Raw genomic sequence first — 11,462 nt, forward strand, 5'->3', positions numbered from 1 at the left:
TAACTGATCAGTGGTATTTATTGAGCACACTGTGCATAGGACACCATACTAAGTGGTTGGGAGAGTAATAATAATAATGTCATTTGTTAAGTGCTTACTATGTGCAAAGCACTGTTCTAAGAGCTGGGGAGGATACAAGGTGATCAGGTTGTCCCACGTGGGGCTCACAGTCTTCATCCCCATTTTACAGATGAGGTAACTGAGGCCCAGAGAAGTTAAGTGACTTGCCCAAAGTCACACAGCTGACAGGCAGCAGAGCCAGGATTTGAACGCACAATCTCTGGCTCCCAAGCCCATGCTCTTTCCACTGAGCCACGCTGCTTCTCAATACAATAGAACAGTGTTAGTAGACATGTTTTCTGCCCACCAGGTTCTTCTAGTGTAGAGGGCAGACAGGCATTAAAATAAATTATGGATATGTACATATAAGCTGTGGGGTTTACCAGATACACTCATTACATTGCCACTATTTAGGAGACAAACATAGAAACCAAAAAGTTTTGAGTGGGGGTGGGTGGCGGGGGAGAGAGCCAAAATCTGTGAAAAAGTAAGAGGAAAGAGTAGTGCTTCTACAAATACGGTTTATAGACAGATGGTTCTTGCTTGCCAAGGGCACGGTGCTAAAGTTGTCTCTATCATAATCGGATCACCCCTAGGGTGTTGGAAGACGGATGCTGAACACAGAAACATGTTTAACAATTATTTCTGAAAATGTTTGCAGAATAATGGTTTGTTGTGTTTGTGACCGGCTCCAGCCTGCACTAGAGCACAGCCAGACGCTGTAAAAATGTGGCTTAAAAACCTCAGGCCTGAATCCGCAAAGACTAAATGAAGCTGAGTTACTCAGATCAGTTAGCCAATGGATGGTTTTTATTCCTAATCATTAACTCCATTCTTCCTTCTTCAGTAGCGGCTCCCCCGCCCCATCCTCCCTCAGATTACACCTGGATAGTTCAGATCCCCGGAATGCGTGGACAGATAGTGTGATTGGCGTGGGATTTGTGTTCCAAAAACACTTTGGAATCCACTGATCCATAAAGATCATTATAAAGCAGTTCAGTTTCAACAAGGGGGAGAAATTAAAAAAAAAAAAAGGAGGGAGAACTGAAACAAAAATAACAAGGCCATTAATCTTTCATTAAGTTAAAGGGATGAAAAGGAATCGCTTAAAGTATCATTCTTTTCTTGCCCCACGAGCATGTATGCCCCCTGCTAACATCAAAGGCACTAAAGAGAAGTTGGTTAATATTGTTGGCGGAGAACCAGGTTGTGGTTTACTTTGACTTAAGTATGACTTTTTTCTTCTTTTAAACAAAGAAAGCATAGGGGTTGGACCTTCATTGATGGAAGCTTTTCAGTGAAAAGGAAGAAGAGCTGCATCTACATTGTGGCAGTGCTGGCAAGACTCAATGTGTGCACAAGCAGAAAACTTCAACAACAAAAGCCACAGCAGTAAACACTGGGAGAATAGAATCATTGTTCCTGCTCCTGTGATGATTTCATTTTTCTTTCAGGAAGGCATCACTCACTAACTCTAGGCCTCTTGCAAGTGAAACTGAACAGTCCCCTGTAGTCAAATACGAACAAATTCAGCCCACTAAAGAGGGAGAAGAAAAAGGGGGGGAAAACCCATATTCTAATAGACAAAGTCTAGTTTACGGCACTTTAGGGAGTGATAAATGATATTATGATTTGCCCTCAGTAAGTTGCTTTTTTAAAGTTATGGCATTTGTTAAACTCTTACTACATACCATGCACAATAACAATAATAATAATGATAGTAGTTAAGTGCTGATTATGTGCCAAGCACTGTTCTAAGCATTGGGGTAGATACAAGGAGATCAGGTTGCCCCATGTGGGGCTCACAATCTTAATTCCCATCTTACAGATAAAGGAACTGAGGCACAGAGAAGTTAAGTGACTTGCCCAAGGTCATCAATCAATCAATCAATCGTTTTTATTGAGCGCTTACTGTGTGCAGAGCACTGTACTAAGCACTTGGGAAGTACAAGTTGGCAACATATAGAGACAGTCCCTACCCAACAGTGGGCTCACAGTCTAAAAGGGGTAGACAGAGAACAAAACCAAACATACTAACAAAATAAAATAAATAGAATAGATATGTACAAGTAAAATAAATAAATAGAGTAATAAATATGTACAAACATATATACATATATACAGGTCATATAGCAGACAAGTAGCAGAGCCAGGATCAGAATCTATGACCTTCTGACTTTCAAGCCCATGCTGGGGCAGATACTAGAGAAGCAGCGTGGCTCAGTGGAAAGAACACGGGCTTTGGAGTCGGAGGTCATGGGTTCAAATCCCTACTCTGCCGCTGGTCAGCTGTGTGACTTTGGGCAAGTCACTTAACTTCTCTGTGCCTCAGTGACCTCATCTGTAAAATGGGGATGAAGACTGTGAGCCCGCCGTGGGACAACCTGATCACCTTGTAACCTCCCCAGCGCTTAGAACAGTGTTTTGCACATAGTAAGCGCTTAATAAATGCCATAATGATTATGATGATGATGATTATTATTATTATTAATCAGCTTGGGCACAGCCCATGTCCGAAAAGGGGCTCACAGTCTTCATCCCCATTGTACAGATGAGGTAACTGAAGCACAGAAAAGTTAAGTGATTTACCCGAGGTCACACGGGAGACAAGTGGCGAGGCGGGATTGGAATCCAGGTCCTTAGGACTCCTAGGCCTGTACTCTATTCACTGGGTCATGGTGCTTCTAATAATAGTAATCGGACGATAAATTAGTAAGCATAATATTAGTTTATTTATGTAAATAAATATGAATTAAGCAACCAATTAAATTTATTAATTTAATTAATAATATTAATTGAGAAGCAGTGTGGCTTAGTGGAAAGAGCCCGGGCTTGGGAGTCAGAGGCTGTGGGTTCTAATCCTGGCTCCACCACTTGTCAGCTGAGTGGCTTTGGGAAAGTCACTTCACTTCTCTGTGCTTCAGTTACCTCATCTGTAAAACGGGGATTAAGATTGTGAGCCCCATGTGGGACAATCTAATTACCTTGTATCTACCCCAGTGCTTAGAACAGTGCTTGGCACATAGTAAGTGCTTAACAAATGCCATTGTTATTATTATTAGTAATATTAATATATATATATATATATATATATATATACATATATATATATAATTTAATTCAAAACGGCAAGGCATAGTGGATTATAATTAGTATAACTAATATTGATTAATTATTATACTCACATGGGAAACTAGTAAAGTTCAAATATACATAGAAACACAAAAGTGATGGAAATGAATATAGACATCAGTAGTTATGATTGCATGGAAATAATCACATAAGCAGAGTAACCAGGAAGGTGGACAGTTGGCCAGTAAGGTGTTCAATGAAATGATCAATATGCCTAGGGAGGAAGTGTTGCCTAATGGAAAGAGCGTGAATCTGGAAAAGCGCTTAGTACAGTGCTCTGCACACAGTAAGCGCTCAATAAATAGGATTGAATGAATGAATTAATGAAAGTCAGAGACCTGGGTTGAAGTTCCAATCTGCCTCTCGCCTACTGTGTGACTAAGACAAATCATTTAACTTTTCTATGCCTCAGTTTTCCCATCTGTAAAATGGGGATAATCTGCCTGCTTTCCCTCCCTCTTAGACTCTGACAGCCATGAGGTACTGGGTTGGTGTCCGACCTGATTAATTTGTATCCTGGGCCTTGGCACATAATTGACACTAAATAAATACATATTAATACTCACTGACCTATTCCGGAGGGCAAAATGCCATGAATTTTTTTTAAACTGGGAGTGACTTTTTCTTCAGATTTATGCTGTTCGTAGTAATAACAAGTCTAATTGTTAGTGAATGACATGATTTTGTGGTTATGCCTCTCCTCTTCATGCAACAAGCTTCTAAGGGCTGAAGAAGACTGCTAAATCTGGCATGTCACAAAAGGCAGGGAAGGAGGCAGGATTGAAGTGCTTGTGATGCTTTGATGATGTGCTGATAGTTTGATACATTTGGTAACTTTGGGAATTGCATTCCCACTAATGGTTTGGGGGTGGGGGAGGATGAAGGCCTGCTTATTTTTTCAGTAAAGAAGGGAAAGTGGGAGGAGAGGCAAAATACTCATTTTCTTTCGAGGATCATAATGTACAATTATGAATTGTATCAACTCTTTCCAATCCCTGGGTATTCAAGAGTTAAAAATCAAAGCATCCTCCACTGGTGTCAGTGTTTCAACTAGAGAGTAGTTTGGACTCTAGGGGAAACTGGTTCATTAAATGGAAATTAATTGTTAATGGATCAGGGTGGAAGTTTTATCTGACGAATGTTAATAATAGGTGACACATTGCTAAAAGGACTCATTTGAAAATACTGTTGAAGAATTTTGAAGGAATGTTAATAGGCAGATAGATGTGTTCTCTAGTTCCATTTGATCATTTGGATTCACCAAGGAGCTTTCTGGAAACCATATGTGGTTCAGAGATACTCTTCTTTTATCATCCCCTTCCAACATGGACCTTTCAAGATTTAACGTCGTCAAAAATGCTCTCATTTTCTTTTCAGGAAAAAAAAAACAGAATTTTGGATTTGCTCAAGGGCAGATGGAGACAAAAGTCCCACAGTGGAGGCAACAGGTTTGCCCACTGAGATGGCTTGGCTTGCTAGTTCAAAATTGCTTGTTAAACGGGAAACAAGGCATTCTGTTTTCCTGAGGTGCATCCTGCTGGCAAAATAGGAATCTGGTCTCATTACCTGCAAGTCATTTAATAAATAAATCTCCAATGTTCTGGGCGGGCGGTGGTCAGGGGATCAAATGGACTGAGCAAAAGTTTCCAGAATTATGTGATCGATGATCACTATCAATGGCAATTCTCTTTAGTTCTGTCTTAAGCAATACCATTATTATCCAATAGAATAAATATTCTTGAGGAAGAGGTGGAATACTAAAGAGATCAGATGTTTAGTTCTCTCACAGTTCTAATATCTAACCCTAATTCTAATCTCTATGTGGTCATTTTACCATTCCGTAAGCGAAAACTAGTGCAAAGCTGTGCACAACTACATCTGTTTCACTCACACTGTGAAGATATGCTAACTCTTGCTAGACAGGGGCAGCGTCCTCCAACCCTTTGAAGCTTCCATTACAAAGAGGAGAGGCAAAAAATCCAGTCACTCAGCAGCAATTAGATGTGTTTTAAACATAGAGTCAAAATCTGAGGAAAAATCTCCAGCTGAAAAAAAAAACAAACCACAAACTAGCTCCACTTATGTTCAGGAACAGGGCAAACAATCTGGGTGGTGTGAGCCGACTGTCTTAGTGACAGTCTTCCCATCTACTGGTGACACTTTAAACGGCTTACTTTGGCCTGGGTTTTGGTCTAGTGGAAAGAACTCCTTTTTGGGGGAATCGGGATACCTGAGTTCTAGTTCCAGTGTTGCCTGAATCTGGCTATTGTGGGGTGGGGTGAAAACTGCATATTCTCTGAAAAATGTGTTGCACCCCTGCATACCTACTTATTCATTGCCCTCTAGGCCTCATCCAGAACATGACTGAGAGGGCTGAGAGAGTGCAAGTTGCACTGGGCCAATAACTAGCCCCATAAATAATATTACTAATAATAACTGCGGTAGTTGTTAAGCACTTACTCTGTGGCGGATAATCTACTAAGCTCTGGGGTGGATACAAGCAAACAGGGTTGGACACAGACCCTGTCCCACATGGAGCTCACTGTCTCAATCCCCATTTTAATAATAATAATAATAATAATGATGGCATTTATTAAGTGCTTACTATGTGCAAAGCACTGTTCTAAGCACTGGGGAGGTTACAAGGTGATCAGGTTGTCCCACGTGGGGCTCACAGTCTTCATCCCCATTTTACAGATGAGGGAACGAGGCACAGAGAAGTGAAGTGACTTGCCCAAAGTCACACAGCTGACAATTGGCAGAGCCGGGAATTGAACCCATGACCTCTGACTCCAAAGCCCGGGCTCTTTCCACTGAGCCACGCTGCTTCTCTATTTTACAGACGAGGTAACTGAGACGCAGAGAAGTGAAGTGACTTGCCCAAAGTCACAGAGCCAGAATTAGAACTCACGACCTTGTGACTCACAGGCCTGTGCTTTATAAGAGAAGCAGCGTGGCTTGGTGGAAAGAGCCCGGGCTTTAGAGTCACAGGTCATGGGTTCAAATCCCGACTCTGCCACATGTCTGCTGTGTGACCATGGGCAAGTCACTTCACTTCTCTGAGCCTCAGTGACCTCATCGGTAAAATGGGGATTAAGACTGTGAGCCCCACGTGGGACAACCTGATCATCTTGTATCCCAACCCCAGTGCTTAGAACAGTGTTCTGCACTAGTAAGCACTTAACAAATGCCATTATCATTATTATTTATGCCATGCTCTTTTTATATCAACTATTCTGGGCAGGTTCTCCTTCCTGAAGTCTCAGGACTGGAGCTCAGTCATCAATCCTGGAAGGAGACTTCACCAAACACTAGCAAACTGAGCATCACAGGCTATTAGAAAAAATGTCAAACCTGCAGACCCATACAACTGTTTTTCATTTCATGTCAAAATGCATCAAACAACTCCCAGGTCCTACTCCTTTCTCCCAGTGCTCTCCAATCTCCAAAATCCCACGCCAGGATATCCATCCCTGCTGATAGCACTACCTAGAAATAATTCACAATTCTCTCCATTGTGAGGGATGTGGGGTTTTCATACTTCTCTTAATGCAACCCAGCCCACACACTTCACTTCTCTAATGGGGAAGCAGTGTGGCTCAGTGGAAAAGAGCCTGGGTTTTGGAGTCAGAGTTCATGGGTTCGAATCCTGGCTCCGCCAATTGTCAGCTGTGTGACTTTGGGCAAGACACTTAACTTCTCTGTGCCTCAGTTACCTTATCTGTAAAATGGGGATTAAGATTGTGTGCCCCCCGTGGGACAACGTGATCACCTTGTAACCTCCCAGCGCTTAGAACAGTGCTCTGCACAAAGTAAGCACTTAATAAATGCCGTTATTATTATTATTATTAATGCTAACCTTTTCACTGTACCTCAATCTCATCTACCTCACTGCTGACCCCTCACCCACATCCTGCCTTCCTCCTCAAATCCCACAATGACTCTTCCCACCTTCAAAGTCTTACTGAAGGCATATCTCCTCCAAGAGGCCTTCCCCGACTGAGCCCTTCCTCCTCTCCCACTCCCTTCTGTGTCTCCCTGACTTTCTTGGTGTCATCCTCGACTCCGCTCTCTCATTCACCCCTCACATCCAAGCCGTCACCAAAACCTGCCGGTCTCAGCTCCGCAACATTGCCAAGATCCGCCCTTTCCTCTCCATCCAAACCGCTACCCTGCTAATTCAAGCTCTCATCCTATCCCGTCTGGACTACTGCACTAGCCTTCTCTCTGATCTCCCATCCTCGTGTCTCTCTCCACTTCAATCCATACTTCATGCTGCTGCCCGGATTATCTTTGTCCAGAAACGCTCTGGACATATCACTCCCCTCCTCAAAAACCTCCAATGGCTACCGATCAATCTGCGCATCAGGCAGAAACTCCTCACCCTGGGCTTCAAGGCTGTCCATCACCTTGCCCCCTCCTACCTCACCTCCCTTCTCTCCTTCTACTGCCCAGCCCGCACCCTCCGCTCCTCCACCGCTAATCTCCTCACTGTGCCTCGCTCTCGCCTGTCCCGCCATCGACCCCCGGCCCACGTCATCCCCCGGGCCTGGAATGCCCTCCCTCTGCCCATCCGCCAAGCTAGCTCTCTTCCTCCCTTCAAGGCCCTGCTGAGAGCTCACCTCCTCCAGGAGGCTTTCCCAGACTGAGCCCCTCCTTCCTCTCCCTCTCCCCCCTCCATCCCCCCGCCTTACCGCCTTCCCCTCCCCACAGCACCTGTATATATGTATATATGGTTGTACATATTTATTACTCTATTTATTTATTTATTTATTTATTTTACTTGTACATTTCTATCCTACTTATTTTATTTTGTTGGTATGTTTGGTTCTGTTCTCTGTCTCCCCCTTTTAGACTGTGAGCCCACTGTTGGGTAGGGACTGTCTCTATGTGATGCCAATTTGTACTTCCCAAGAGCTTAGTACAGTGCTCTGCACATAGTAAGCACTCAATAAATACGATTGATTGATTGATTGATTGATTTCTCCCTTTATTCATCCCCCTTCCCAGCCCCACAGCACTTATATACATATCTGTATTTTATTTATTTATAATAATGTCCTTCTCCCCCTCTAGACTGTGAGCTCACTGTGGGTAGGGCGTGTGTCTGTTTATTGTTATATTGTGCTCTCCCAACCATAGTACTCTGCACAAAGTAAGTGCTCAATAAGTATGATTGAATGAATACCTTAAATTGCTTCTCACTGCCAGGTTTGAGCTAGGAATAAGGTCATCTCAATAAATACCATCAATTGATTGAGTGTCTACCCTCAGCAGAGCAGTATATTAAGTACTTGAGAGAGTACAATAACTTTAGTACACATGATTCCTGCCCTCTGGAGAGCTTGCAATCTAGTATTCATTCATTCAATCGTACTTACTGAGCTCTTACTGTGTGCAGAGCACTGTAATGAGCTCCTGGGGAGAGTACAGTACAACTCTATAAACACACTTTCCCTGCCCACAACGAGCTGACAGTCTAGCAGAGAAATAGACACTAAAATAAATTACAGGTATGGGGAGGCAAAAAAGAGAATAGCTCCTTAGGTGGCACAGAAGTGCTGAAGTGACACCTGAGGGGGAAGGGGAAAGATAGGGTGGGGAGATGAGATATTAATCAGGTCATGCTTTCTACAGGAAAGATAAGATTTCAGAACAGTTTTGACAATGGAAGAGCAGTGGTCTCCTGGATGGGAAGTGGAAGGGAATGTGAAGCATATGAGCTCCATTGTAGCGGGAAAGGAATGAGGATAAGTAGGTGGGGGAGAGAGTTGATTTAGTACCTTCAAGTGGATGGTTAGGAATTTGTGCTTGATGCAGTGAGGAATAGGTAATCAGATGTATTTGAGGAGTATAGAAACATGGAATGAATGACAATTTAGAAAAAGTATCTGTTCGGCAGAATAAAATATGAACTGGAGAGGGGAGGGGCTGGAGGCAGGGAGGTCTGTAAAGAGGCTGATGCAATAATTGAAGTAGGGATATCATAAGGGTTTGGCCCTACATGCCCAGAATAAAGTATCACTGAGCTTCATGTCCCCCTTTTACTTAAGCTCGTCTTGCGCTATGTATGCCTAAGTTTCACTCTCTGAAGAAAGTTAGAAAAGTGAAGTTGAGGAAGGTGAAGAAACAGCATGGCTCTCATTTCAGACTCTGTTTGTTCAACTGTTGCATTATGGATATCCCCCCCGAGGAGAAGGTGGAGATGAACCCAGTCCTTTATTGTTTTTTCCTACTCTCTCTGTGGTGGAATTATCCATTAATAGTAGGGTAGTTGCACATCTTTATTCCCCACTTTCTCTTTTGCCTTCTCATCTTTTCTCTCCAACTGACAGCTTCAGAGTCAAATTTCCTCAAGTGTTGTTAGGAATATGACAAGTGCTGTACTAAGTGCTGGGGTAGTTACAAGGTAACCGTAATAACTGTAGTATTTAGTAAAAGCTTACTATATGCCAAGTACTTTACTAAACGCTGGGGGAGATACAAGATAAGCATGCCCCGTATGGGGCTTATAGTCTAAATAGGAGGAAGAAACACTTTTTAAATCTCCATTTTACAGATGAGGCAACTGTGGCACAGAGGAGTGATGTGCCCATGGTCACACAACAGGGAAGTGGCAGAGGTAGGATTAGAACCCAGGTCCTCTGACTCCGAGGCCTGGGTTGGAAACAGTCCTTGTCCCACATGAGGTTCAGATGTACCCCTGAAGTTTCTACACTAGAGGAAAAACCACAAGTGTCAATCCAAGTCACTTGGGAGTAGGTTAGTCCCTCTCGCTTTCCTTCCCCCCATCCCCAACAACACAGATTGTTTTACCTCCCTTGAGTGGATATTTCTCCAAATTGCTAAAGAACAACTCACTTTGGCTGTTCAGATCCAGAGACCAAGTGAGTTACTAGTTAGAACAAGCTTATGAAGTGACTGCCTTCGAATTGCAATAAGAAACAATCCCATTTAAAACTACAATAACTAGGACAACAATAATATTTGCTTGGTTCACTACCTTGTATAATTAATATCATATTTTTGACCCTGAAGATTTTAACCCGGTAGTTACCTTTGCTCAAACTTGGTTTTCCTCAAGATCCTCTCAACAATGTCTGGTTACGGACTTGACTGAACAGCAACTGTGACTGTTACAGGTAAGCTTTGACCTTCCTCTCACCCTGCCACCCTGTGCTGAAGCTCTGGTTTATTTTCACGAGCATTCCATTAGTTGCAGGAAGTACTTGAGTCTTAATCTGGACCGTTCGCCTGGGAGTGAACGGAAACAACTAATGCAAAATTAAAGAAAAAAGGAATCCCTTAGCCTCTCTTTGCCCTCCACCACCCCCCCGCAAAAAAAAAAAAAAAGAAAAAAGAAGAAAAGAAAAACCACCAGTCTTTTTGAAAGCAGGCCCAGAGCTTGCCAGTACTCAGCAGGTCTGTGGGCTGGCTACCTCTTTTGATGGACTGATTTATGAAGTACTTGTCACAGCAGGGTGCTTATCGACCATCGATACCTGAGTAAGCAGAACTACAATTAATTTAATCCACACTCTTGGGCCTCTATCCAGTTCTTAAAGTTCTTCAGAGATAAATCTCACAATCATCCTTAGTAAACCATACCAGTAACTATGCCCCACCTTGGGAATGAGGCATTAAGTTATGATTTACTAGCCAATTTCCTTCTATTCCTTTTAACTCCCAACAGTGAAAGGTAAAAACCAACTGTATGGTATACTGGATTCAAGAGAAGCAGTGTGGCTTAATGGCTAGACCACAGGCCTTGGAGCCACAAGGATCTGGGTTCTAATTCTGGCTCTACTGCATGTCTGCTGTGTGACCCTGGGCAAATCATTCAACTTCTCTGGGTCTCGGTTACCTCATCTGTAAAATGGGGATTAAGAATGTGAGCCCCATGTGGGGCAGGGACTGTGTCCAACCTGATTAACTTGTATCTACCCCAACATTTAGAATACAGCTTGACAGATAGAGCTTAACAAGTACCATAATTATTACTATTATCACTTATCATTAATAATGATAATAATTTGGTGTACACCAGTCACCTTGAAACATGGACTGGGCACCATGGGGCACAAGCATTCTTTTTCTCTTTTCGAGATGTTTCCCTGAATACTGCAGATTTGTTAGAGAAGACATTTTTATACTTATGTCTCTTTTCGGTAGTTTTGTGTGCCTAGTAGAGAAGATGAGTTAAATTTGTGTTGCCTGAAGGTCACTAATATAGAACTACTTTTTAAGAGAGTTTCCAAGGCCAAGTTTAC

The sequence above is a fragment of the Tachyglossus aculeatus genome, chromosome 21 (genome assembly GCF_015852505.1).
Source record: "Tachyglossus aculeatus isolate mTacAcu1 chromosome 21, mTacAcu1.pri, whole genome shotgun sequence".
In the NCBI taxonomy this organism is placed as follows: Eukaryota; Metazoa; Chordata; class Mammalia; order Monotremata; family Tachyglossidae; genus Tachyglossus; species Tachyglossus aculeatus.